General features: G+C 47.7%; 1 protein-coding gene across 1 annotated transcript in view; it reads right to left on the bottom strand.

The window, feature by feature from the left end:
* The window catches only part of JPH3 (junctophilin 3), a 174168-nt gene that overhangs the window by 141538 nt on the left and 4840 nt on the right, over positions 1–27790 (bottom strand). The window contains exons 2-3 of the mRNA XM_049704046.1: positions 23094–23316; positions 20024–20117 (exon numbers count right to left, since the gene is read on the bottom strand). The gene's annotated coding sequence lies outside the window, so the exon portion shown is untranslated. The remainder of the gene's footprint in view (positions 1–20023; positions 20118–23093; positions 23317–27790) is intronic.

Raw genomic sequence — 27790 nt, forward strand, 5'->3', positions numbered from 1 at the left:
CCCCCCCAACCCAGTTCATGGTATTTTGTTATAGCATCTTGAGCTAAGACAGTAAGTGAGCTGGTCCCCACCCCTTCCCACATAACCCCCATCCCCACCATGCAGCCATCAGTTGCCAAATTGATTTTATAATCAGTGGTGCGTGGGATGAAGGACCTGCCTGTCTCCTGTCTTGACGACAGCTGGGTGGTTTATACTCTCTGAGCCCTGGGTATTATTTTAGCCCCAGCGGAATGAGCCACTTCCTTCTACCCTCTGAAGATCCTGGCATTTATTGAGTTCTTACTGTGATCCTGGAACTATTCAAGTGGAAAACATCAGTGTAAACATTCTATATATTCTATTGATAATTCTATTAATAAATAGAATATGTATATTCCATATTTTATCCTCAAAACAATTATATTTCATTGAATATTAGACACTACTAGTTGTAAGGTAGACCATTATGGTATACACTATTAAGAATGAAAACAAATGGGAATTCCCTGGCAGTCCAGTGGTTAGGACTCCACACTTCCAGTGCAGGGGCATGGGTTCCATCCCTGGTCAGGGAACTAAGATCCTGCAAGCCGCGCAGTGCAGCCAGAAAAAGAAAAAAAAAAAAAGAACGAAAAAACCTGTCATTACTTGTAAACACATCCCAATGTGTGAATCCTAGAATCAATGAAATATAGTTTTATCATCACCCCTGTTTTATGGGTAAGAAAATTGAGGCTAACATCACATCGCTATTAAAGGGTAGAACCGAGATAAAATCCTCTGGAAGCTTGCCTGGGGCCTGAGCCCTTAATCAGTGTACGCACTGCCTCTCTCATTACGAATACCGCTTCGAGTGTTTTAGGCCAAGACTGCTGGTTATCACCTAATACCCATTCTCCGCTTTCTTTGCGGGCCTCTCACTGCTGTGGCCTCTCCCGTTGCGGAGCACAGGCTCCGGATGCGCAGGCTCAGCGGCCATGGATCACGGGCCCAGCCGCTCCGCGGCATGTGGGATCTTCCCGGGCCGGGGCACGAACCCGTGTCCCCTGAATCGGCAGACGGACTCTCAACCACTGCGCCACCAAGGAAGCCCTCTCCGCTTTCTTTCTTTAGCAATACAACCCTTGAGTTTCAGTGGGCACATCGTTGCTGGCTATAAACTACATTTCCCAGCAACCCTTGCAGCTAGATGTGGCCATGTGACTAAGTTCTGACCAATGGGATGTAAGCAGAAGAGAGGGCTAACACTTCTGGGCCAGTCCTTACAAGGAGGAAGCGGCACCCTGCATCTTCTCTTCCCTTGTTGCCCTGGCTGGAATGGACATGTGCTGGCGGGACCTGGAGCAGCCATCTTAGAGCTGAAGATGGAAGTCACATATTGGGGTTGGCAGAACACCAAGATCTTATATTTATAAGAGCAGCTAGCATTGCCACATGGGCCTTATTTGCTTAATCTTGGGCAATTGTGACAGAAAAAAAGAAACTCCTATTTTATTTAAACCACTGTTACTTTGGCCTTTGTTACAGCAGCCAAGATGTAATCCTAATTAAAACACACTATTACATGCCAGATACTGCCCTGGAGGCTCAGTTCCTCCCCTCCAAGAGTACAGGCTCATTCAGTGAGAATGCATATAAAACACCCAATGCGAGGCTGGGCAAAGAATATTAGTTCCTCACACAGACAAGGGTAATTCAGGCATTTGTTGCCTGCATATCTTGACATTCTCCTATTTTCTCCAAATCCTACCCATGCATGGCAGGAGAAACAACATGAATGTTATTTTTCTGGGTTCCTTTTCCCAACTCCCCATCACCTCTGCCTTAACAAACATTTTCTTCACTGGTAGAGCAATTCACAAGTCAGCTTGGACCTGCCTTTACAGGCTAGAATGGTTCCTGCTTCATCTAACAGCTCCATCCCCATTTTCCCGGCTGGGGTCCTGACCAGGTTTGGCTATCTCTGTCCCCACTCTTCACCAGGCCAGACCATGACTCACGGTCCAGCCTCACCAGCCAGAGTTTTCCATCCCTTTGGCCACAAGAGGTGGTTCAGAGATGAGACTCACCCATGCCGAACTGATCTGCATCTTTACTAAGAACTGATGATGTGGATGTTGGGAGAATGAAGATCTATCTCAACAAACATTTTCAGCTGTAGGGATCACGAAATCTATTGCAGTTGCTAAGGCTGTATAACCAATTACCCCAAAACCTAGGGACAGAAAACAGACATATACTATGCTTACAGATTCTGTGGGCCGGGCCAAGACAAGGGCACGGTGTGGATAACCTTTCTGCTCTACACTGTCTGGGGCCTCAGCTGGAAGACTCCAAAGCTGGAGGTTGATGCTGGCTGTCAGCAAAGGGCCTCTGTTCCTCTGCATGTGGGCCGTCTCTCTGCACAGGCCAGCTTGGGCTTCCTTATAGCATGGTTGCTGGCTTCCAAGTGTCCAGAAAGAGAACAGGCCAGGCAGCAGCTGTATGCCTTTTAAGATCTAGCCTTGGAAGTTACCTAACATCATTTCTACAATTTTCTATTTGTTGAGGTGGTTACAAAGGGCATTCAAGGTCAAGAGAACATAAACCCTCCCTATCATTTTAAAAAATTTATTTATTTTAGGGCTTCCCTGGCGGTGCAGTGGTTGAGAGTCCGCCTGACGATGCAGGGGACACGGGTTCGTGCCCCGGTCTGGGAAGATCCCACATGCCGCGGAGCGGCTGGGCCCGTGAGCCATGGCCGCTGAGCCTGCGCGTCCAGAGGCTGTGCTCCGCAATGGGAGAGGCCACAACAGTGAGAGGCCCGCGTACCGCAAAACAAAAATAAATAAATAAACTTAAAAATATATATATTTATTTTATTTATTTATTTCTGGCTGCGTTGGGTCTTCGTTGCTCCATGCGGGCTTTCTCTAGTTGTGGTCAGTGGGGGCTACTCTTCGTTGTGGTGCACGGGCTTCTCATTGCGGTGGCTTCTCTTGTTGTGGAGCACGGCCTCTAGAGTGCAGGCTCAGTAGTTGTAGCTCACGGGCTCTAGAACGCAGGCTTAGTAGTTGTCACACATGGGCTTCGTTGCTCCGCAGCATGTGGGATCTTCCCGGACCAGGATTCGAACCCGTGTCCCCTGCATTGGCAGGCGGATTCTTAACCACTGCGCCACCAGGGAAGCCCAAACCCTCCCTTTTGATGGGAGTATGTCGACATTACATTTTAGAAGAGCATGTGGGATGGGACATATGTAGATGTGGCCAAATTTGGAATATACAACCTGACACAGAAACCTAGAGCTACCATCACCCTTCGTCAAACAAATGAGGGTATCTACAAAACGAGGCCAACACACAGAAGAAAGCAGAATAAAGAGAAGGAAAGACACCATTTGAGCCCCTGGATACAGCTGTACCTGAGCTAGGCACACCTATAGATTCTGTTTTCCATTTAGTGAACCAATAAATATTATTTTTCCTTTAGAGATTTGGGTTGAATATCTGTCATTCACAGCGAAAAGAGTCCTGAGTAATATACAAGGTCACTAAGCTGCTCGGGTAAGCCAGGACTCCAGCAGTTAGTAGCACGAAGCACTAGCTGGTGCTCTGAAATGACACGCTTTCCTCTGCTCTTGGCTAACCAGAATCCCGAGGCCAGCATCCCCAGTATGATTTGCCACTTTTGAAGGCAAGAACTGATGACAGTGAGTTTTTTGTGTGGCTTGGTTTTAAGCAGCCAGAATGTTCCCTTCTGCCACGAGGACAGTACAGGGTAGCATTTGGGAAGTGCTACAGAAACGACCCAGATCGGGCTTCCCTGGTGGCGCAGTGGTTGAGAGTCCGCCTGCTGATGCAGGGGACACGGGTTCGTGCCCCGGTCCGGGAAGATCCCACGTGCCGCGGAGCGGCTGGGCCCGTGAGCCATGGCCACTGAGCCTGCGCGTCCGGAGCCTGTGCTCCGCAACAGGAGAGGCCACAGCAGTGAGAGGCCTGCGTACCGCAAAAAAACAGAAACAAAAACAAAAACAAATAAAAACGACCCAGATCAAGGTGAGAGGCAGCACAAGGGAGAGCGACCCTGCGGCCTGGAGCATTCCTCCAGCCTGGGTCCCAGAGGGAGATGCCGGGCCTTGGAAGGAGAAAAACAGCCATCATCTCTAGGATCTATTGTGTGCCAGCCTTCGGCGTCTGCACACCCTACCCCTCATCTTGACAGCAACCTTGCAGGGGAGGTCTTATCTTCATGTTACAAAGGAGGAAACTGACGTGGAGACAAGCTAGGCAGCTTGCTGGAGACCCACACCAGGAAGTTGTGACGGCGGCGTGGTTTTCTGACTGCACAGCCCAAATTCTTTCACACGCCAAGTTCGTGGGCAGGGAGGAACACGGTGGGGGCGGGGGCGTTCTGGGTGAGGTGATAATGGGTGGGGAGCGGGTAGGGATGGGTGAGATGTCTGGTGTGTCCGGAGCCCGCAGGGCGGGACTCGTCATGGCAGCGGACACCGACGGGGTGGGCTTGCTGGTGGTCAGAGAGGCAGGGCCTGGAATCCCGCCAAGGCCGTGCTTCTGTGGCCTCTGCAAACTGAGGCCACCGAGCAGGATTCCGGCAGCTGCTTAGCGGCTGCGCACGGGCTCCTGCTGGCCAGCCTCCCCACTTGGGGCTTGGCTGGGTAGGCAGAAATGAGTCACACCCCGGTCCTGCCTGAGCCCCCCTCCCTCTGCCTGGGGCACAGCCTGCCCGCCAATCCTAAAAAAGCAACGCCCAGGGGTCAGGATCCAGGAGGGGAGGCAGCCCTGGAATAAGCACTCCCTTTGCCGGAAGGACCTGCTGGCTTTGGATTTCTTTGGGGACCTGCGCTGGTCCCACCGCACCATGTCAGGGGTCTGAGCTCAGGGCTGGCTGTGCCTCCAATGAGCCACATGACCCTGGGCAAGTCCCCTCCCCTCTGACTTCGGATTGTAAAATGGGGCAAATTGAGCCCCCCCGCCTCCAGGCTGTTAACCGTGCCTCTCCCACATCCCTGGTACTGTGCCTCTCCTCTCTGTCCTGTAATCTGCTGTCCATCCTTCCTCTCTATTCTGTAAACTAGCTCACCTCCTTCCAGTAACCCCCTCCCCCAACCACTTCTGTTGCTTGCAACCCCAAAACCCTGGCTGCAAGTGACCGCGCTGGGCCTCACACCCTGCCTGTGAGCCTGCCCCACACAACCGCTGACATTCCAAAGGGGACAGGCGTCCTCCCGTCAAAGAGCCTGCTGTACGAAGCGCTTTATCAGCTTCTCGTGGTCGCCCAGGGCCCACCCAGCCTCCAGAGCCAGCAGCGGGATCCGTGGGGGGCGGGGAGGGACCCAACAGGGGAAGCGTGGCCAAGAAGCACCCTTAGAGTCTGAGCGGAGCTTTCCAGAAGCGGGGTGTGGCCTCCTGTGTCAGAGCTGCTGGGGAAGGCAAGGCAGGATGTGATTAACGTCGGCAGTGGGTGTGACAGCCCGCCAACCCCAGCCCCATTGTTAGCACAGCACACAGGCAGCGCCCCCTTGCCCACCCCTGCACAGTGTCAATCCCCTCTCCTCCCTTCCCGTGTACAAATCCACAGAGCCAGGCGCTTAAGAATAGCATCCTACCCAAGACGCAGGCATGAGCCAGAACTGCAGAACAGGAGAAAGCATCCCCGCTCTTGCCTCGGAGCATGTGGGCTCCCCAGTCTGTGCCTGGCGCTGGTGGGGGCCGCGCTCGGTTTGCGCCTTCTGTTCCACGGGAAGGGAAAGCCCGCGCGGTAAGCTCCCAGCCTAAAGGCAGATGTGCGCTGGGCATCATGTCTGCACATCTGGGGTGCCTCCCCACGGTGCCCGGGGGGTGACCTGAAGAACTGTGCCCCCCTTCCTCGCCAGCAGGGAGCCCTGGCATGAGATTGGAGGGAGGAAGGAAGGGGAAGGGGGCCGGTACTTATCTCCCACCTTCCTCCCTACAAGGTCACCACAGGCTGGCTGTGCCCTTGACCTCTCCACCCACCTCCGTCCCACTGGGTCAGCAACCCACCAGACTGTACTTCCTGCCATACGTTTTCTTTGGCAGCATTGTTGATGATAGTTAAAAAAAAAAAGAAGCCGAAGGAGCTGAAATGTCCAAAATTAGAAGTGGGTTACGTTAATTATGGCAAAGACACCCAAGAATACTATATGGTTTTTAAGAAGTGTTTTTCTGAAAGCGCCGTTATTTTGAGTCTGAGATACCATCATTCCTTACGTGTAACACCCATTTCATAACCCCCTCTTCAGGGGAAAAAGAGAAAGAGAAGAAATAGCTGGCATGTTTCTTTTGACATTGATTCTAAAACACATCTTTATTTCAGAAACATCAAAGTGTGGGAAAATATGCAATATGGTAAAATGTAATGATCTGGAGAAAATGTTCTCGATATATTTTTAAGTTTAAAAAAAGTGGGTTAAGAAACATCATGCCTGGAATTAAGAAAAGTTAGCACGTATATACGTATGTAAGCTGTACTCATTCCACAGTGAGATGAGTCTATGAAATACACATGCACAGAAAATAGACTGGGAATCAACTATATTTCAATGAAAAAAAAAAGAGAGAAAGAAAGAAAATAGACTGAACGGCAACCTAACCAGAAGCCAGCAGTGTTTGCCTCCAGAGCGTGGGGTCACGAGTGCTTTTGGTTTTCTTCTTTGAACTTTTTTGTGTTTTGCCACTTTCGGATTTTATAATCAGACAACTGAAATAACACTAGCTACCCTTTGCGACCTCCTTTCCACATGTCTGCGTTTACCTATACTGAACGCTTTATTACGATGACCACATTCAGGTCTCGGAACCACCCGTTGTGGTGAGAATGCTTGTTATTGCCATTTTGCAGATTAGAAAACTAAGGCTCAGAAGGATGGAGTAATTTTCCCAAGGCCACACAGCTCTTCAGTGGTGGAGCCAGGATTCAAACCCCGGTCAATGTGATACAGAACTGAGGCCCTTAACCATTATGTGATCAGCACGAACCTTGCCAAGAGCCCTGCTTCTTCACCCAAGAGGGCACCTAAGGACAGGAGGGGATGCTGAGATATCGACCACAGTATAGGGCCCCTCACATTGCCTACAGGCTAAAAGCTGGAGTTGAGGACCAGTCTCTTTGGTCTGAGACATCAGTGTGTTTTGTGACATGAAACGACCATGATTGGGCCAAGAAAGCCAATGTCTCCAGCCCCGCTGACAGCCTCTCTTGGAGGCACTGTTAGCCGAGGCATCCCCACCATGCAGCCCTGGATATTCCCAGAGTGCCACGCTAGGATGCTTTGGCAAGCCCCCCTGCACCCCTCCTGTGGTTTCTGCTTGTTCTGCTAAAAGGTGCTCTTCGGCTTCCTCAAGAGATAAACATTCCTAACATCACTTTTTCTCAGCTGGGGGGCCAAGGGAACAGCTGGGAGACCTGCAAGCGGGGAGGAGCGTGTTTGTTTTCTGGAACTCGGCTGAGAATCTTTTCTCCAGGAGACCCCAGGAACTTGTTCCAAACAAACAAAACGCCTGCTGGGGAACCTGGTAGCCAGGAACCCAGGGAGGCCAGCACAGCCCTGGGAAGCAGGACAGGGTCAGCAAAGGCTGGTGTTGCTGGTACAGGGCATCACTGCTCTGCGTGTCCATGGCAACAACTGGGGGTGGGGAGGTGCGGGCAGGATTGTCCCATCGTCCAGATGAGGAAAGCAGAGGCTCAGAGAGGTGATGTGACGGTCCCGTGGCCAGAACCCAGTCTGAACTCAGAGCGATGTTTTCCCAACTCTTGTCAACCTCCCTTGGGTCTCAGGCTTATCTGGGAATACGGTGAAGGTTATGGACCCTTTGCTGTAAAAAGTGGGTACAGGCATTTACATGCAAATGTTGTGTGTAATTTCAGGGAGGTCAAGTTCTCCTTGAAAGACTTGGATAAGAATCCCTACCAACCATCCAAATGCATATGTCTCCACACTCCATCGCCAAGCCAGGCGTGGGCTCTGGGTGAAGCGGGGGAGGGACACTGGTCTCCACTTCCTGCCCCTTGAAGTCTTGAAGGGGGGAAAGATCCGCAACTGTGTTTTCTCTGTAAGGTCCCGTGCACTTAGGACTGGCACCCACGTGCGGTAGGGGAGCCAGAGCCATCTCCCCATTTCTGGCTATTAGATGCTCTCGTCTCCCCGCCACCCAACCCTCACTCTGCTGAGAAGTAAGAACGACACGGAGCGGGGAAGGGGCTCCTTAGTCCAGTTCTAATGAGTCAGTAGACAAACAAACAAACAGACAAAATCCTCTAGCAAACGCCTTCTCTGTACAGCGGGCCCTCCCCACCAATAAAAAAACACATCTAGGCCCTCACCATTTGCCTGTAGCCATCCCCGTTACAGAGTTCTCGACTACATAGCACATAAAGCTAAAATGTTGCCTACCATCGGTCACTGTTTGGTATGGGGTTTTTGTCTCCATTTTTGTTTTGACAGCTAATAGACATGAATTCTTTAGGGCAAAAACTTTCCAGCACAATATATGTGTGTTTTAAAATTTATGAATTAGACACATGTGCCTCTGTTCTCATATTTTATGCAAAAATCATGAGACCCATATCAACACGGAAATTTGGTGGGGGGCACGCACCGTGTGGCTTGTGGGACTGACCAGGGATTGAACCCTGGCGAGTCCTAACCATTGGACCATCAGGGAATTCCCTCAACAGGGAAATTTTTAAGGGCTGAGTAAAAGATGAAATGATGTTTTTTAATGTCCTACTAATTTCAGCTTCTATCATCACTGACTCAAGGCAGAAAGATGCCTTTGGGTGAGGATTTTTGCCAATAATCATGGCTTTTTGAATACGTGTTTCAAATAGACTTTTTGATCGTGTGGAATCTGGGGTTGTCTTTGAGGTCAGATTGGATGACCGTCTTTGTTTTCTCCATGGGACACGTCTGATAAAGAGCTTGGGCAGGAATACGACAGTTGCCTCTGCCGCTTTCTGGCTCTTACTTGTGTTCAAGTTTCGTAGTATTTGCTTCAATCCTCAGTTTCTTTGCAGGAATCTTTCTAAGGCACGTGTTTAATTTAGTTAGGACTAGACGAGGTGGGTATAGAACCTGCGAATCCACTTTGTGAAGCCAACATGTCACAACTTTATGTTGCAGTAGGCTAAGAGCTAGCAAATCAGCCAATGGGACTTTGCAGGGGAATTCTCGCTCTTTCCAAAGGATACGCGTTGGGAGACGGGTGAGGAGTGACCACATGCAGCATCACCCTTCCGGGGGCCGAGCTTGTGTTGCCCTCTGCTACTGCATGTTACCTCTCTGCCTCTCCAGCCTTCCACACCTGTTCCACCAGTGCCCTGTGTTGAATTCTCCTGCCAAAAGAGCTGGGGTGGTCTGTTTTCCTGTCTGGACTCCCGTGGATACAGAGGGCCAATGTCAATCCAGAGCCAGATCTCTTAGTCTTCAGAAATGACCTAGGATCTCTTTCTGGTGCTCAGCAGATGGTGTCACCCCAGGAGTGTGGTCACAGCCTGGAGCATTGAGCACACTGCACTTTTTTCTTTTTTATGTGGACCGTTTTTAAAGTCTTTATTGAATTTGTTACAATATTGCTTCTGTTTTATGTTTTGGTTTTTTGGCGGCAAGGCATGTGGGATCTTAGCTCCCTGACCAGGGATCGAACCCTCACCCCCTACATTGGAAGGCGAAGTCTTAACTACGGGAGGGCCAGGGAAGTCCCGAGCACACTGCACTTTTAATGCACGTGTTTTAAACTTGTAAGACTAATTTCAGGGACTTCCCTTGGCGGTCCCGTGGGTAAGACTCCACACTCCCAATGCAGGGGCCCAGGTTCGATCCCTGGTCGGGGAACTAGATCCCACGTGCATGCCGCAACTAAGACACGGCACAGCCTAAATAAATAAATAATAAATATTTTTAAAAAAGACTAATTTCTGACCTCCAGAACTGTAAGATAATAAATACATGTCAAGGTACCAAGCAGCCAGAGGGAGCTGCTACACTCACCCGGAAGGAAACATAAATCCATGGAATGTTTCTTTCGGAGTTCCCTGGACAAAGTGAGGAAGCTCACGAGACTTTGAAGTCTGCCTTCACAGGAAAAGTTAAACTCTCATTTCAGAGTCTGCCAAGATGTCAGGTGACTACCGGATCAATTCACTTCATTTGACTCCAACTCGGCCACACCCAAGTGTGGTAAGAAATTGGCCCATAGTTTATAAAACTCAACAGTTTCATGGAGGAGCCCTGACTTCGTCCCAAGTTTTACTGGCCCGAGTCCAGTGATAATGGCACTCATGGCCGCTGCCCCTGGGTGCCAGCCACTTGTCAAGTCTCAGTATCCTTGGTCCCTGAGCCACATAGCAGCCCTGCAATGCGGCGCCCCATTACACAGATAAGAAAACTGGGGTACAGAGGGCATAAGTGGCACGCCCAAAGCCAAGGTAGGAAAGACAGAACCCAAGTTTCCAAAGCTCTGGGCTTTCCCAGCTGTCCCACTTCTGACGTCGCTAACTGTTCATGAACCCAGATGGCAGGAAGGTTTTAGCCCCTATCAGCTCAGGACCAAGGCAGGGCATAGCCCGTTTCCATGCCAGTGGCACCCACTCCCCACTTAGCCGCGGCAGTGGACCACAGATGGGTTAGACAGCAAATCCAGGGGTGCTCCAGCCTCATGACGCACAGCCACTCGAACCTCCTCCCTCGTCAAACTTCCCAGGGATGCTAATGAGTGATGCAGGCAGACACAACAGCTTCCTTCCCAGTCCTAGCATGGCGCTCATTCAGAGAACTAGCTGAGGGGTGGACAAGGAGGAAGAAAGCACGAGAGGCTGCAGAGTCCATCTCCAGAGAAGTGGAGGTGATTAAGCTGGCAGACTTGACCTTCACACTATGTTGGAATGAGCTATGGGATTATCTGGGGCTAGACTCTATCTGCCCAGCTATAAGAATAATGATTACGGAGCACCCACACACACATAAGCTGGCTCTAATGGAGTACGATGGTCACCGTGATTATGACCGTAAAAAAGGTAATAACAGCCCTGTAATGATATAAGCCCTTCCCTATCCAATCTTGCCACCTCGTGTAAAGAACCAGGGTAGTCTGGTGGAGAGAGATTTGGGGTGAGACAGATCTGCGTTAGAAATCTGGCATACAGTATACCAGATGTGACCTCCTGCAAGTTATATAACCTCTGTGAGCCCCAGTGTCCTCATTTGCAAGCAGAGCCCTGACATTGTTCTGCCTTCCACACTCTCTGCACATCCATGGGCTTCAGGAGAGGCTGGCTCCAGCCCCAGAAGGCATATCCTGATTGGTCAAGGGCCACCATGATGACTCTCTTCCTCTTGTCTGTGATTAATTTAAGCATGGGCATATGATACAACCTAAGTTAAGGGGCTTCAGTAAAAGATTTTTGTTTTGTTTGTTTTTATTTTTTTGCCCTTAAAATTGTTACACAAAGAAAGATAATCTTTCTTCTTCTGGATGCCAGATGTGATGCCTGGAACAGCTGCAGCCACTTGTGAGCATGAGGAGAGCCAAACTAAGGTCAAGGCTGACACACTGAGGAGGGCAGAAGAAGCTTGGGTCCTCAATGGTGTCCTTGAGCCAATACATTCACCAACTCCAGAATCTTCACACCTTAGGACTTTTTGACAATGAATTTCTTTTTTGTTTAAGCCCCTTTGGGTTGGATTTTCCAGTACATGTAGTCAAGAGCATCCATTCTATTGCAGGGCCGTGCTGAGAATTAAATATATAAAGTGCCCACTATAATCCCTGGTAGCCGGCAGCTTTCATTGCCTTGTGAGGTGATAATATATGAAGCAAGCACAGCAAACCTCCATGATTCCGAGGGCTTTCTTCATTCATGTGTGTACATTATGCTCCCTGGCTAGAGATGTAAACTCCCTAAGAGAGACAGTGCCTTGGACCTCTGTGCTATGCTCCAGTGTCTGCTTAATGAATGCTCTCCTACTACCCCAGGGTAAACAATGAGGTTTGCCTACTGTATCAGGTAACCATGGCCCCAACAATGCTGAATAAAATGTCATCACAAACAGCAATCAATGTTGATCAAAGGGTCATCACAAACATTCAGTTACAAGATGAATAAGTTCTGGGGATCTAATATACAGCATGGTGACTAGAGTTAACACTGTATAGTGCCCCTGAAATTTGCTAAGACAGTAGACTTTTAAGTGTTCTCATCACAGACCAAAAAAGGTAACTATAAGACACTGATGAAAGAAACTGAAGACAATACAAACAAATGGAAAGATTTATAGTACTCATGGATAGGAAGAATTAATGTTGCTGAAATGACCATACTCCCTGAAGCAGTCTACAGATTCAATGCAATCTCTATCAAAATACCAATGGCATTTTTCACAGAACTAGAACAAATAATTCTGAAATTTGTATGTAAACACAAAAGACCCCAAATAGGCAAAACAATCTTGAGAAAGAAGAACAAAGCCGGAGGCATTGTACTTCCTGACGTTAGACTATACTACAAAGCTAAAGTGATCAAAACAGTGTGGTACTGGCACAAAACCAGACACATAGATAAATGCAACAGAATAGAGAGCCCGGGAATAAACCCACACACATATGGTCAATTAGTCTATGACAAAAGAGGCAAGAATATACAATGGGGGAAAGACAGCCTCTTCAATAAATCGTGTTCGGAAGACCGGGCAGCTACATGTGAAAGACTCAAACTGGACTGCTTTGCTAACCATATACGAAAACAGACTGAGATGGATTGAAGACTCACATGCAAGACCTGAAACATAAAACTCCTAGGAGAAAACACAGGCAGTACATTCTTTGACCGTGGTTTTAGCAGTATTTTCTTTTTTTTTATACCTGTCTCCTCAGGCAAGGGACAAATGCAAAAATAAACAAATGCTACTATATCAAACTAAAAATCTTTTGTACAGCAAAGGAAATTATCAACAAAACGAAAAGGCAGCCTACTGAATGGGAGACAGATATTTGCAAATGAGATTTCTGACAAGAGGTTAATATCCAAATATACAAACCACTCATACAACTCAACATAAAAAAAAATAACCTGCTTGAAAAATGGGCAGAGGATCTGAATAGACATTTTGCCAGGCAGACATACAGATGGCCAACATTACATGAAAAGATGCTCAACATCACTAATCATCAGGGAAATACAAATCAAAACCACAATGAGTTATCACCTCACACCTATCAGAATGGCTATTATCAAAAAGACTACAAATAAGAAGTATTGGTGAGGATGTGGAGAAAAAGGAACCCTCATACACTGTTGGTGGGAACGTAAATTGGTGCAGCCACCCTGAAAACAACATGCAGCTTCCTTTAAAAATTAAAAATAGAACTACCGTATGATCCAGCAATTCCACTTCTGAGTATTTTTCTGAAGAACACAAAAACATTAATTTGAAAAGATATATGCACCCCTATGATCACTGCAGCATTGTTTACAATAGCCAAGATAGTGAAGCAACCCAACTGTTCATTGCTGGATAAATGGATAAAGAAAATGCGGTATGCATAGTCAAGGACTATTACTCAGCCGTAATAAAGAATGAAATCTTGCCATTTGTGACAACATGGATGGACCTGGAAGGTATTATGCCGAGTGAAATAAGTCAGGCAGAGAAAGACAAATATAATGATCTCACTTATATGTGGGATCTAAAAATCAAAACAAATGAACAAACGTAACAAAACAGAAACAGACTTATACACGGTTGCCAGAGGGGATGGGGGTGGGAGGAATGAATGAAATAGGTGAGGGAGATTAACAGGTACAAACTTCCAGTTACAAAATAAATGAGTCATGGGGATGGAATTGTACAGCATGGGGAATACAAACAATAATATTGTAGTAACTTTGTATGGTGACAGATGGTAACTAGACTTATGGTGGGGACCATTTTGTTATGTATAGAAACACTGAGTCACTATGTTGTGCACCTGGAACCAACGTAGTGATGTGGGTCAATTATACTTCAATTACTAAAAAAAAGAAGGTAACTATGTGAGGTGATGGAAATGTTAATTAGCTTGATTGCGGTAATCACTTCACAGTGTATGTGTACATCAAATCATCAGGTTGTACACCTTAAATGTATTTAATTTTATTGTCAGTTATACCTCAAAAAGATGGGGGAAGCTGATACATGCTACAACATGGATGAACCTTGTACACATCATGCTAACTTAAAGCAGTCAGTAGCAGAAGACCAAATATTGTACAATTGCATCTATATGAAATGCCCAGAAGAGGCAAATCCACAGAGGGGGAAAATAGATCAGTGGTTGCCAGGGCTGGGGTTGTTGTGGATAACTGAGGAGTGATAGTAATAGGTACAGGGTTTCTTTTTTTTTTTTTTTTTTGCAGTATGCGGGCCTCTCACTGTTGTGGCCTCTCCCGTTGCGGAGCACAGGCTCTGGACACACAGGCTCAATGGCCATGGCTCACGGGAGGGTTTCTTTTGGGGTGGTTAAAATGTTCTAAAATTGTAGTGATGGTTGTGCATGGTTGTAATCTTTTAATTTTTAACTAAAAACTATTGAATTGTACACTGCTGATTTCTTCCCTTCCTCCGATTTTCCTGCATTTAGTGTAGGATGTGATGCCTGGAGCGGTGGCAGCCATATTGGTACCATGAGGAAAGGCCAAAAAAGAATCATGGATTGGGGACCTTCCTCCCCACAGATACACCAGAAATACATCTACGCGTGGAACAACTCCTACGGAGCACCTACTGAACGCTGGCAGAAGACCTCAGACCTCCCAAAAGGCAAGGAACCCCCCACGTACCTGGTTAGGGCAAAAGAAAAAACTAAACAGAGACAAAAGGATAGGGACGGGTCCTGCACCAGCGGGAGAGAGCTGTGAAGGAGGAAAAGTGTCCACACACTAGGAAGCCCCTTCGCGGGTGGAGACTTCGGGAGGCGGAGTGGGGGAGCTTGGGAGCCGCGGAGGAGAGCACAGCAACAGGGGTGCGGAGGGCAAAGCGGACAGATTCCAGCGCAGAGGATCGGGCCGACCGGAACTCACCAGCCGAGAGGCTTTTCTGCTCGCCCGCCGGGGCGGGCGGGACTGGGAGCTGAGGCTCCGGCTTTTGTCGGAGCGCCGGGAGAGGACTGAGGTTGGCGGCGTGAACACAGCCTGCAGGGCGTTAGTGCACCGCGGCTAGCCGGGAGAGAGTCCGGGGAAAAGTCTGGACCTGCCGAAGAGGCAAGAGACTTTTACGTCCCTCTTTGTTTCCTGGTGCACGAGGAGAGGGGATTAAGAACGCTGCTTGAGAGAGCTCCAGGGACGGGCGCGAGCCGCGGCTAAAAGTGCGGAGCCCAGAGACAGACATGAGACGCTAAGGCCGCTGCTGCCGCCACCAGGAGGCCTGTGTGCGAACACAGGTCACTAGCCACACGCCCTTCCGGGGAGCCTGTGCAGCCCGCCACTGCCAGGGTCCCGGGATCCAGGGACAACTCGCCCGGGAGATCGCACGGCGCGCCTCAGGCTGCAACGTCACGCCGGCCTCTGCCGCTGCAGGCCCGCCCCACACTCCGTGACCCTCCCTACCCCCCGGCCTAGGTGAGCCAGAGCCTCCGAATCAGCGGCTCCTTTAACCCCGTCCTGTCTGAGCAAAGAACAGACGCCCTCCGGCGACCTACACGCACAGGCGGGGCCAAATCCAAAGCTGAGCCCCTGGGAGCTGTGAGAACAAAGAAGAGAAAGGGAAATCTCTCCCAGCAGCCTCAGAAGCAGCGGATTAAAGCTCCACAATCAACTTGATATACCCTGCATCTGTGGAATACCTGAATAGTCAACGAATCATCCCAAATTAAGGAGCCCTGTGGATGAAAGGCTCTTGGTGCTGCAGCCAGGAGTCAGTGCTGTGCCTCTGAGGTGGGAGAGCCAACTTCAGGACACTGGTCCACAAGAGGCCTCCCAGCTGCACATAATATCAAACAGCAAAAATCTCCGAGAGATCTCCATCTCAACGCCAGCACCCAGCTTCACTCAACGACCAGCAAGCTACAGTGCTGGACATCCTATGCCAAACAACTAGCAAGACAGGAACACAACCCCACCCATTAGCAGAGAGGCTGCCCAAAATCATAATAAGTCTACAGACACCCCAAAACACACCACCAGACGTGGACCTGCCCACCAGAAAGACAAGATCCAGCCTCATCCACCAGAACACAGGCACTAGTACCCTCCACCAGGAAGCCAACACAACCCACTGAACCAACCTTAGCCACTGGGGACAGACACAAAAAACAACAGGAACTACGAACCTTCAGCCTGCAAAAAAGGAGACCACAAACACAGTAAGATAAGCAAAATGAAAAGACAGAAAAACACACAGCAGATGAAGGAGCAAGATAAAAACCCACCAGACCTAACAAATGAAGAGGAAATAGGCAGTCTACCTGAAAAAGAATTCAGAATAATGATAGTAAGGTTGATCCGAAATCTTGGAGATAGAATGGACAATAGAATGGACAAAATGCAAGAATCAGTTAACAAGGACCTAGAAGAACTAAAGATGAAACAAGCAACGATGAACAACACAATAAATGAAATTAAAAGTACTCTAGATGGGATCAATAGCAGAATAACTGAGGCAGAAGAACGGATAAGTGACCTGGAAGATAAAATAGTGGAAATAACTACTGCAGAGCAGAATAAAGAAAAAAGAATGAAAAGAACTGAGGACAGTCTCAGAGACCTCTGGGACAACATTAAACGCACCAACATTCGAATTATAGGGGTTCCAGAAGAAGAAGAGAAAAAGAAAGGGACTGAGAAAATATTTGAAGAGATTATAGTTGAAAACTTCCCTAATATGGGAAAGGAAATAGTTAATCAAGTCCAGGAAGCACAGAGAGTCCCATACAGGATAAATCCAAGGAGAAATACGCCAAGACACATATTAATCAAACTGTCAAAAATTAAATACAAAGAAAACATATTAAAAGCAGCAAGGGAAAAACAACAAATAACACGCAAGGGAATCCCCATAAGGTTAACAGCTGATCTTTCAGCAGAAACTCTGCAAGCCAGAAGGGAGTGGCAGGACATATTGAAAGTGTTGAAGGAGAAAAACCTGCAACCAAGATTACTTTACCCAGCAAGGATCTCATTCAGATTTGATGGAGAAATTAAAACCTTTACAGACAAGCAAAAGCTGAGAGAGTTCAGCACCACCAAACCAGCTCTACAACAACTGCTAAAGGAACTTCTCTAGGCAAGAAACACAAAAGAAGGAAAAGACCTACAATAACAAACCCCAAACAATTAAGAAAATGGGAATGGGAACACACATATCGATAATTACCTTAAATGTAAATGGACTAAATGCTCCCACCAAAAGACACAGATTGGCTGAATGGATACAAAAACAAGACCCATATATTTGCTGTCTACAAGAGACCCACTTCAGACCTAGAGACACATACAGACTGAAAGTAAGGGGATGGAAAAAGGTATTTCATGCAAATGGAAACCAAAAGAAAGATGGAGTAGCAATTCTCATATAAGTTATATATATATATATATATATATATATATATGTAGTTTGCTTGAGTGCAGTGTTTTTTGTTTTCTGTACTGAATTCATTAGCATGGGTCGGTATAAAATTTAGCATAGGTCAATATGTAATTTGTAAACTAATAAGGTCTTAAAAGTGAGGAATTAAGTCTTTTAAATTTAATTATTTATTGTAAAGAGCAGAATAGCATACATAAACAGGTGCCTAAGGAAAACTTGTATTCTAATATGGAACTCTCATGAACACCTTTTTTTTTTTTCTTCTAACGGTATGATAGTAGGCCATTTGATTATTTTTATGGCTTTAACTTTACAACAATGAAATATTCGTAAATTTTAAAAAGTATTTTTCTTTATTTGATGCGGGTGGGATACTGGAGAAATGAAAGGTCAAACATCTATTGAGGAATCCATACTTGTCTATATATTGTGTACTTTTATTTCAAGAACTGATTTAAAATTCCTAAAAGGATGCTATAATAAGTTATTATGCCATTTTACAGACTGAATTAAGTGAATTTCAGGGAGGTATGAAACTTGCCTAAGGCTATCCAGCTACCAAGCGGTAGAAGTGAGAATTAAATCCAGGTATACCTATAAAAAAAAAAAAAAAAAAAAAAAAAAGAAGGCGAGGGCAGCACCAGGGTATGGGGTTGTTAGTTTTATAGGGGTGAGTAATTTCATACGCTGATGAGTGGGAGGAGTATTCCAGCTATTTTGGGGAAGGGGTGGGGATTTCTAGGAATTGAGCCACCGCCCACTTTTTGACCTTTATGGTCATCCTTGGAACTGTCGTGGCACCTGTGGGTGTGTCGCTTAGCTTGCTGATGTGTTACAATGAGTGTATACTGAGGCTCAAGGTCTAGTGGAAGTAGACTCGTCCGCCATCTTGGACCTATTTTGTTCTAATCAGTTTATGTTGTGTCCTCGGGCTATGTAATTCTTTTAAAGGTTGTGCCCTGCCCCCTTTCCTCCTGTTTCATATTGAATATATAATATTTACCAGAGTATGTTTTAATAATTAATACATGATATATTGTATAATTAAAAAATAAATAAATAAAAAAAAATAAAAAAAAAAAAAGAATCATGGATGCTGTCCCTGACGTCACTGAGCATCATTGCTGGAGCAGCACCACCAACACTACCCATCTCTGGATTTCTTGTCATGTGAGAAAAACAAACCCTAAATGTTTAACATCACTGTCCATTGCAACCAAAGATATTTCTCACTAAAACCCAGCAGCAATTAGACAGGATGGTCTAGGATGCCTGCTGAGTGGGCCATCAGATTTAATGAGAAAGTCATATGCAACATTTCAATCCAAGTTTCATCAATCATTCAGTCGATTACCTCACATGTACTAGTCACCGTGAGCAAGCAGAGCTGCTCTTGGGAGCTGCTAGTTAGCAGGGTACATGGATAAAGTCAAATCTGATGTCAGAAGCATGGATCGATAGTGACTAGCACATGTTATTGCAAAATGTTAACACATATGAAAAACAGAGAAATTTGGTCAAATATGTAGTTGATCCAGACTTCCCTGGTGGTGCAGTGGTTAAGAATCCGCCTGCCAATGCAGGGGACATGGGTTCGAGCCCTGGTCCGGGAGGATCCCACATGCCGCGGAGCAACTAAGCCCGTGCACCACAACTACTGAGCCTGCGCTCTACAGCCTGCGAGCCACAACTACTGAGCCCACGTGCCACGACTACTGAAGCCCACAGGCCTAGAGCCCGTGCTCCACAGCAAGAGAAGCCACCACAATGAGAAGCCCGCGCACCGCAACGAAGAGTAGTAGCTCCTGCTCGCCGCAACTACAGAAAGCCCACGTGCAGCAATGAAGACCCAATGCAGCCAAATAAATAAATAAATAAAATTATTAAAAAAAAACATGTAGTTGATCAAAAATCTGAAAAGGTTGTAAATCACATCAATTACTTTCTGCACCAGCAATCACTCCCCAACGCGGGGGATAAGTGGGTTGGCTGGGTGATCCCTGGTAGCCCTTTACCTCTTTTCTTCATCTGCTAGTTAAGAAGTTAACCTGCCTGACTGCTAAATTCTCTTTCAGCTCAAGTATTTCCCATCCTGGGATTGATGCTATGTTATAAGGAAATATCAACAATATTTTTGAAAACATTCCACTTTGCAAGCACTTGGGTAGAACCATAATTATACACAAGAGATCATAATTGACAAGCTATCCCACTAATTGGAGAAATTAGCACAGTACCACGATCTTTACAGAAGAAAATGTTTCTGTTTGGGAGAAACATCACAAAAACTTATTTGGGAATTCAGAATGACCATCTCAAACATTTAATAAATGCCTACTATGTACAAGGCAACTGTCTAGAGCTGGAAACCCAAAGTGACAAAAAAGTATCAGACCTGGTCCCTGCTGTCAGGGAACTCAGAATTTAATTAAGCCACCAGCAATATGTTTTGACAGTACTAACCTTCACCTGGGACATCCCAGCATGGCCTTGCTGTATATTGTAGCCAGGAATGGTTCTGAATGCTCTGTCCAGAAGTTCTTGAGGAATACTGTCCCTGCAGGAAAGAAAATAAGTCTCATCACCAAGAATCACACGTGTGATAGGTGGACCAACGGTTAAAAACATTAGCCACAGGACATCCTCTTCAAACAAAATCTTAAGCAGAAGCCAAATACATATTAATATATAAACATACATCATACATACGTATCAGACCGGCTCTGGTGAAAACGCCGGGCAAAGGTCCCTACTTGGTCAGGAAACCCCCATGGTGATTAGCGTCACACAGCGGGGAGGATATGGGGTCTGTCCTTGCTGGCTGTCTACATGGGCAAGTGGCCTCTCTGAGTCCAAAGAGAACCGAGCGAGATTATGAAGCAAAGCACCCAGCCTCCAGTAGGTCTCGACAGGTGTTAGCTCCTTGACACCAGGGTCACCTGAGCCCCAGTGACCCTCCTCGCCCACAGAGGTGTCATCCTGACCCGGGCTTGATCTTCTGCCTTTCTGGAGGGCACAGGGCAGTAGGATTTGGGTCAGGAATCTTTTGTTCTAGGCTGAGCTCCGCGGGTATCTGTTCTCCTTCCCCCAGGCCTGATCGCCTCCTTTACCAGCTGAGGATAAGGATCTATTGATTTCAAAGCATGTTACAAGGTTAAATGAGGCATGAAAGTGCTCTGTCCCCTGGCACTTCTGCCCTTCCTGCTCTCGGTGCCAAAACCCTTAGCTTGGCCAGAGGCACCAGGAGCTGCCGGCCTCGAGGCCTAGCTCTGTCACTTGCTGTCTGTCTTCTGGCAGGTGACTCCCCGGCGCCGTGCTCTGTGCACAGAACTCACGCCCTCGGTGGCAATGACCATGATGATACAGGGCTGTTCTTGTTCTCTGACGTGGGCGTCTGTAATGTAAACACGCCCACGCACTGAGGATAGGGGACCCATATGGTGTCAAGTGCTTGTTCAAATTCCCGGTGAGATGGACCAGTCCTCGCCCTAGCCCTGTCTACAGCATTTCCGGTGCTGGGGCTTTTGTGGAGCCCCTACGTACATTAGAACCTGGGGCTGAAGATGCTCCTGGAAGTGGTGGCAGCCGCTACTTGTCAACCATCTGCCACGCACTTGCATCATCTTAACTATCTAGCCACCTTCCCAAGTCGATATCTTTATCTCCATATCGAGGGGGCTGAGGCGCTGGGAGGAGGGGGCGAATTGCAAGCTGGGGGTGAGGGAGCCGCGGCTAGAGTTTGCTCGTCTGACGTCCGGAGCGCCTGCCCTTACCCCTCTGGTCCACCAGAGGGAAGACAGGTTTGGGAAGGCTCCCCGGGGGAGACCACAGTATCGAGGAAGGCATGCATTCGGCAGCAGGTAGCAGAAAACCCGAGTAACCTGACAAATGTGGTTTTATTTTTCTCGTGGGAGAAGCTGAGTTGAGTACCTGGGTGACGTCCCAGCATCGCTGGCAGCATGGTCCCCAGTGCCGTGCCCCCCTACACTGCGGCCATGCTGTGCTCAAGGAAGCCCTGTCGGGGAGGGTAAAGAGGGATGCCTGACACACTTCTTCTATTAAAGAAGCAGAAGTGTTCTAGAAACTTCTCAGCAGACGTACTTGGGTCTTGTTGGCCAGAACGGGATCATAGAGTGACTCCTGGATGCAAGGGAAGCTGGGCACGTGAAAATTTGTTTTCCCACGTTTGTAGTCTGAGACAGCAAGACAGAACAGGTTGGGATGGCTCTCAGGTAGTTCGTGGGCAGTGTTGCACATTCACCAATCGGCCATCCCCGCCCTGGCCTTGGAGACTGGAGCAGTGTCCTGGGGCGGCCACAACAAAGGACCATGAACTGGGGGCGGGGTGGGGGGGCGTTAAAACAACAGCAATGGATTCTCTCACAGTTTGGAGACCTAAAGTCTGAAGTCCATGTGTGGGCAGGGCCGTGCTCCCTCTTGGGGGCTCTAGGGAGGGTCCTTCCTGCCTCTTCCAGTTTCTGGGGGTCCAGGTATCCTTGGCTTGGGGCTGCCTCCCCCCAGTCTCGGCCTCTGTCTTCACATGGCCTCTCGCCTTTGTGTTTCCTCTTCGTATAAGGACACCAGGCCTAATGGATTAAGATCCACCCTAATGATTTGATCTCAACCTGATTATATCTGCAAAGACCCTATTTCTAATAAGGCCACATTCCCATGTAACAGGGTTCAGGACTTAAACACATCTTCTGGGAGGAAGCGATTCAGCTCAGAACAGAGACCACATCGGCCTTCTGTCTTCTTCGGGAGGGGAGGTAAGGGCCACACCTGTGCCGTCTTCCTCCAAGATCAGACCCCCTACCCCTGCTCCCATGCCTGGGGTCATTCTTGCCTGAGCAAGGGCCGTCCCCAACCCCCTCTCCTGCCTCACGCCCGCCTCCTCAGGAAACCTTCCAGCATCCTCTGATTGTTCCTCCTCACGCGTGAGGGTTGTCTCAGACATGCCTGAAACACTGGTTTTCAAAGCCCTAACTGGTCCGCTCGGCACCGACCCCTCCTCCCACCCACACCTGACACTGCCGTTCAGTGATGCTCAGGGGTCTGGGCCATATTCCCAGGCAGAGGCTCAGCTCCTCCCTAGACCAGGGGATGCTCCGGTGCAGGCAGGGCTGCAAGTCCCCCCTCTAGTCTCACCTTTGTGACGGGACGCGGAGACCCGCCCTGGGTCACGCAGCTTCACAACGGTGATATCCAGGATGGATGGTGCAATCAGCCTTCCATCTCAGGGTCATCATCCCCACTGCTAACGTTAACTGAGCATCTGCTGGACGCCAAGTGCCCCACACCTACCACCTCAACTCTACGAGGGAGGACAGCAGCAAGGTGCAGCGTACCCAGAGCTGTGACATGCCCAACACTCTGCCGCTTACTTATTTTTTGTTTTCTCGGTGGGGGGACGGGAATGCAACTTTCTGGGCTGTTACCCTAAAGGGGGAATTGATTGTGTTACGGGACTTTATCAAGGTTCTTTGGTTCTAGGAAGGTCTAAAACACCTGGATAAAAGGAGGTTAGACTCACCTGGTTCCCGGGTCTTCAGTAACTGGTTGACCACAAGAGGGGCGCTTGGCTGTTTTCCATCAGCCTCTGGAGCAGAGGACCCCCACAGCCAGCTCATCGTAGTGTCTTTCCGTCGCGTGCAGGGACCAGGAGCTCTGGTAGATCCCACGGATGAACACAGGATGGAGGTGTGCCAGTGGAAGAGATGGAGTTGCCTGACCCCAATCTCTGCGTCCTCCCCGACCTGCATCAAGAGCAGAGGCGGGTTAGCATCTCCTGCTGCACAAGTTACCACAAACTTAGTGGCTTAAAATAACACCCACTTATCACCTGACAGTTCCGTGGGCCAGAAATCTGAACAGGCTCTACTGGGTTCTCTGTTCAGGTCTCACAGCCGAAAAGCGCCGTGTCCCCCAGCTGGGCTCCCATCTGCGGGAGAATCTGCTTCCCCGAGGCTGTGGGTCGGAGGTCCCGTGTCCTTGCTGGCTGTGGGCTGGGGCCATGCTCTGCCCTGGAGGCCACCCGCATTCTTTCCCACGTGGCCCCAGCGGTCTTCAGAGCAGAAACGGCGGCGTGTCACGGCCTCCCGATTCTTCTAACATCTCTGTCAGCCCCCTCAGCCTCCAGCCAGAGAAAACGCTCTGCTTTTATAAGACTCACCTGAATGAGTCAGGGCCGCCCAGATAATCTGCGTATTTTAAGATCACCTGACCTGGGACGTTAATCTGCAAAATCACTTCACAGCAGCACCTGGGTTAGTGTTTGGATAACGAGGGACTGGGGCTGGGGTGGAGGCTGGGGGCATCCTTAGAATTCTACCTACCCTGGTGGGGTCTTTAGGGGGGATTAGCTGCAAAGACAGCCCGCCCCTGGATCTCCGGGTGGAGACACCACCCCTCTCCTTCTCTGGTACAAAATGGGCCGACTTTTGGCACAGAGGGATTTATAATATGAATTCACCCCTTACATTGAAGGAAAAAGCATAACAGAGGCCAGGCCTCCAGGGGGAAACCCAAATATTTATATCGAACAAGCCTGTCTTCTGTAAGGCTGTGGGGCAGGCCAACTATTCGTTCACACTTAGGAGACTTGGCCTCTGGTTTCTTTTTCCTTTTCTCAGAACATTTTATTTATTTATTTAAAATTTTTTTACAATTAATTAATTTTTATTATTTATTTATTTATTTTTGGCTGCGTTGGGTCACCGTCGCTGCGCGCGGGCTTTCTCTAGTTGTGGCGAGCGGGGGCTATTCGTTGCAGTGCGCGGGCTTCTCATTGCGGTGGCTTCTCTTGTTGAGGAGCACAGGCTCTAGGCACGTGGGCTTCAGTAGTTGTGGCACGCGGGCTCAGTAGCTGTGGCTCGTGGGCTTAGTTGCTCTGTGGCATGTCGGATCTTCCCGGACCAGGGATCGAACCCGTGTCCCCTGCATTGGCAGGCAGATTCTTAACCACTGGACCACCAGGGAAGTCCCTTTCTCAGAACATTTTAAAGTGACCACCTGTCAGTGCTTTTCAAAACTGATTCTCAGAGTAAAGTCTGATGAGTTTCCCAATTCAGCAGACTCTTTGTCACTCCTGAACGACTTCAACAGCAGCATAAGGCATCCATGGAGGGCCCCCAGGCTCTCAGCACACAGGCTGCAGGGGCTCCGGATAGCTCTGCTTTTCCCTCTCTGTCCCCCCAGAATTCATGTCTACCTCGAACCTATGAAGGAGACCTTATTTGGAAATAGGGTCTTTGGAGATGTAATCAAGTTAAACGGGGTCATCTGGATAAGGGTGGTCCCTGAATCCAACTGGTGTCCTCATGAAAAGACGGACGTCTGGACACAGACACACAGGGAGGAAGCCACGTGAAGACAGAGGCAGAGATTAGAGTGATGTGGCCGTAAGGCAAGGAAAGCCAGGGATTTTGTGAATCACAGAAGCTGGGAAAGTGGCCTGGATCAGCTTCTCCCTCAGAGACATCAGAAGGAACCAACCCTGCTGACACCTTGATTTCAAACTTCTGGCCTCCAGAGCTGTGAGAGAATAAATTTCTGTTGTTTTAAGCCACCGAGTTTGTGATCATTCGTTTCCGGCAGCCCTAGGAAACTAATATACCCGCTGTGTGGTTGTGTTTTTTAAATGTAATCTCTGGTTGGCCGTAGACCTCACCACGCCCTATTTTATTCTACCCTCTATAGCTTTGCTCATTAGCTTTCTGCCTGGCTCTTCAAAGCATTTTAAAACCCAAAAAACAGATGGTTTAATGAGTACATCTAATAGAACTGGGTTTCAAAAGCAAATACCTCATATTTTACGTAAGAGTAAACGCCAAGCAGATCAGGGATCTAAATATGACAAAACGAAACCGTATACATAGTAGAAGAGAACATGGGTCAATTTCTTTATAAGCTGGGTGTAAGGAAAGGTTTCCTAACCACAATTCCAAATCCCCATGCAATAAGAGATGAATAAATTTAACTACATAAAACTAAAAGAAATCTTTTCAAGGTAAAAACACCATAAACGAAGTCAAAGGCAATTGACAAATTGAGAGAGAATATTTACAACATAAATCACAGAGAAAGGGCTAATATCCCTAATATACTAAAAAAAAATCTTAAAAATGGACAGAAACAAAGACCCAAAACTTGATAGAAAAATGGGCAAAAAACATGAACAGGCAATTCGTTTACAAAAAGACACAAGAATGGCAACCACACCCGGTTCTCCGACCCTGCCAGATTCTCACTTCTCTGCTATAATTTAATAAACCTGTTTCTGCTCAAACCAGACATAGCAAATTCTGGGTTTGCAATTTATTTGGTGAACACAGGCTATTCCCAGATCTCAATGTACCTAGAAGCATGAAGACTTTTCAGCCTACGGTACATCCAGACATTATTTACACAAGACTCTGGAGACAGTTTTAAAAGAGTTCACGGATGTATTTTCAAGCAATCACAGTTTTCTTTCAGCAAGAGGACTGCATTCCGGGGTGACTACTTTGAAGGAGGGAGAGTTACTGTGTTGGGTGAGCTCTGGTATGATTGTTTGAAAAGAAACTTTCCGTACTTTGGAGTTACACCACCTTGTCACCCAAACAACACGTTCTCTCCCTTTGGAAGGTGGTTTTCACCCACACTTGGGTCTGGGTGTGTCTTGTGTCTTGAGACTTCAAACCAAGAACTGAAGACTTGGCTGGGGAGGCACTGGGAACTACCCAGTGCCTCTGTCTCTGCCCCTGCCTGACACTTCTCAGAAACCCACGCAGGATCTAGAGGAGGCGGGTCAGGCTTCAGCCTAGGGCAAAGTCCAGGACAAGCAGAACTGCCTTTTCAAACTCAGCAGATCACAGAAACAACCTGTATGCCTGACAACAGGGGATTAGTTGAATAAATCATGATACATTCAAACAAGATTCTGGGCCGCCCTTGAAAATCAGGATTTGGAAGACATTCCATGACATGGATAGACATCTGGGGTATACTGTTAGGTGGACAAAACAGATGGCAAAAAGGGGAGCACAGTCCTAATTTCGAGAAATATACCATTTTTGTAAAAATAGGTGTGCATGTGTATATATGAATACAATAGTGTCTAGAAAAATATATTTTAAAATGTTAATGTCGGTTATGATTGACAAGTGACATTATTTGACTTTTAAATTGTTTTAAGTGAGATAATCTCTTTACAAGGAGCATGTATTATCTTGCAATCAGACAAAATAAGTGTTTTTTAAATATATATATATATAACCCCCAATTTATTTGCTTTAAAATACTGCAGAAAGAAAATATATGTATTTCTCCCACTCCAGAGAGAAATAGATGAAATAAAAGTGGTAAACTGTCATCTCTGTTGGACCTGGGGAACGACTACGCTATTCTCTCGACTTTTGGGTATGTTTGAAAACTTCCATTGTAAAAAGGTAAACAAAAGAAACCCAAAACACTCAAAACCGAGAGCAGCAGTGAACAGTTAGCTTTCAGAGGATATCATTCTTTCGGCGTAAGAAACATAGAAATGTAAATAACAAGCAAATATACAACAGAAATAAGGCTGCAGAACTTAATGATGAGAATTATTAATTATTAATGAATCACTAATCATTGGATGGCCTCTTTAAGCCTCAGTCTCCCCACCTGTAAAATAGGGAGATCCAGGACTTCCCTGGCGGTCCAGTGGTTAAGACTCCGTGTTCCCAATGCAGGGGGCACGGGTTCCATCCCTGGTCGGGCAACTAAGATCCCACATGCCGCACAGCGCAGCCAAAATAAAAATAAAATAAAATAAAACAAAAAATAAACTAAAATAGGGAGATGCTTGCAGAATGGTAGGCCTGTAACACGGACTTCACTCTGATTATGACTGCAGTTGTCGACCCAGGGACGCACACTAGAAGCCTGAGAGCAAGAACGCCTTGCCCGAGGGGGGTCATCCAACTTCTGTGTGCCCCAGGGAGGTCGCCACATGCAGATTCCAAGGCCCCGCCCCACAGAGTCTGACTCAACACCTGGGGTCCGGTTTGGGAATCTGCATCTTAAGTAAGAGCCCAGGTAACTCCCACTGGGGAAACACTGCCTCCAGCCCAAGGTCAAAGACACCCTGGAAAGCAGATCTGCCCTGGAGGAGAACGTGTGGTCACGCAGAAACAGGGCCAGATGTGGCTGGGGTCAACTGCCCATTTATGACCCCAGGTGGACTCTGGCAGCAGTTAGGGCTAGGAAGAA

This window comes from Orcinus orca, chromosome 20 (assembly GCF_937001465.1).
Source record: "Orcinus orca chromosome 20, mOrcOrc1.1, whole genome shotgun sequence".
In the NCBI taxonomy this organism is placed as follows: Eukaryota; Metazoa; Chordata; class Mammalia; order Artiodactyla; family Delphinidae; genus Orcinus; species Orcinus orca.